This window comes from Piliocolobus tephrosceles, unplaced genomic scaffold, assembly GCF_002776525.5.
Source record: "Piliocolobus tephrosceles isolate RC106 unplaced genomic scaffold, ASM277652v3 unscaffolded_41507, whole genome shotgun sequence".
In the NCBI taxonomy this organism is placed as follows: domain Eukaryota; kingdom Metazoa; phylum Chordata; class Mammalia; order Primates; family Cercopithecidae; genus Piliocolobus; species Piliocolobus tephrosceles.
In genome coordinates, this window is record NW_022325985.1 from 1 (window position 1) to 1,649 (window position 1,649).

The 1,649-nt window shown below is 54.3% G+C and overlaps 1 pseudogene; it reads left to right on the forward strand.

The window, feature by feature from the left end:
• Positions 1-272: 272 nt before the first annotated feature.
• On the forward strand, positions 273-1,148 carry LOC113223490 (annotated as a pseudogene).
• Positions 1,149-1,649: the final 501 nt, after the last annotated feature.

The following is a 1,649-nucleotide window of genomic DNA, read 5'->3' on the forward strand; positions in this document are numbered from 1 at the left end:
TGGTCAGTATGTGTATATGCGTGTGCGTCTGTGTGGATGTAAATGGCAGTAAAGGGTAATCTGTGTGGATGTAAATGGCAGTAAAGGGGAAAAGGGAAGGTAAAAAAAAGGGAGATGTCTAACATTTTTAACACATTTTTTAAATACTCAAAACATATGTACACATATGTACTAAAAACAATGGTGTGGTGAAAACAAAATATTGCAAACTAGCAAAAAGACTTAGTGACCCCGTCCGGTCCTGTCCCATCCCGCTGTCGTGCCCTCCAGTTATGAGCTCCACGCAGCTCGGCAAGGGCGGCTCCTACAGGCTCTTTGCTGAGGTCAAGAACTGGCTCCCGTCCAAATATGATGCCCAGAAGAAGGCAGAGCTCCGCAGCTGGATGGAGGGACTCACCAGCTGCTTCATCGGCGCAACTTCCAGAAAGGCCTGAAGGACGGGATTATCTTAGACACACTCATGAACAAGCTGCAGCAGGGCTCAATCCCCAAGATCAGCCGCTCCCTGCAGAACTGGCACCGGCTAGAAAACTCCAACTTCACCAAGGCCATGGTCAGCTACAGCATGAACACCGTGGACCTGTTTGAGAGTTGGAAGGTGAGGCAGGTGCAGGTGTCTCTTCTCGCCCTGGCAGGGAAGGCCAAGACTAAGGGGCTACAGAGCAGGGAGGACATCGGTGACAAGTACTCGGAGAAGCAGGAGCGGAACTTCCAATACGCCATTATGAATGCGAGACATTGCGTCATCGAGCTGCAGAAGGGCACCAACAAATGCTCCAGCCAGACATGACCGCATATGGCGCGAGGAAGCATCTCTACGACCCCAAGAACCAATGGACCACTCGACCATCAGCCTCCAGATGGGCACAAACAAGTGGTCAGCCAGGCGGGCATGACGGCTCTCGGGAGCGGCGGCACATCTGTGACACCAAGCTGGGAATCAGCAAGTGTGGTAACTCCATGTCCCTGCAGACCGGCTACACGCAGGGCGCTAAGCAGAGCGGCCAGGTCTTCAGCCTGGGCTGGCAGAAATATGACCCCAAGTACTGTCCACAAGGCTCAGTGGACCACGGGGCTCCCTCGGGTGCCAGCGACTGCCTGGGCCCAGGGGAGGCCCCTGAATATCCCAGGAGGAGGCCGGCTACTGAGGCTCCCAGCACGCTCTCTCCGCACATGCTCTTTCTGTCTGGGTGTTTGGGTCTTTATGTTTTCTTTTCTTTTAACCTGTTCAGTGCCGCCAATCAACCGAGGGTCTGTGAGCGGCAGCGCCGGATCAGGCGGCAGGGCTTTTTCCCCTCTTACTTTGGTTCCTTCTCAGGACTGAGCCACTGGGCTGTGGGAGAAGAGGTCAAGGCCATATCCGGATGCGTGTAGGGTGAGGGTCCCCGCTGGCACCTCCAGGCTGTGGGCCAAGCTGTGTTGGGGAGAAGAGACCTGGGTATGGAGGGAACCGGTCCCCCAAGGTTTCTGGTTGCCTCTCCTCTTCCCCCCTTTTGTCAGTCAATCAGTTTGTGTTTTCTGTACCCGCAAAAGTTTCAGGAAGTATTATCAAAAGAAAAAAGAAATCCTTTTTTTCCCCGAGGAATTGGGCGGAGACAGTGGAGGGGGTGCTAGAAAATGAGTCCGCTGGGAGAGGAGGCCCGGCCACG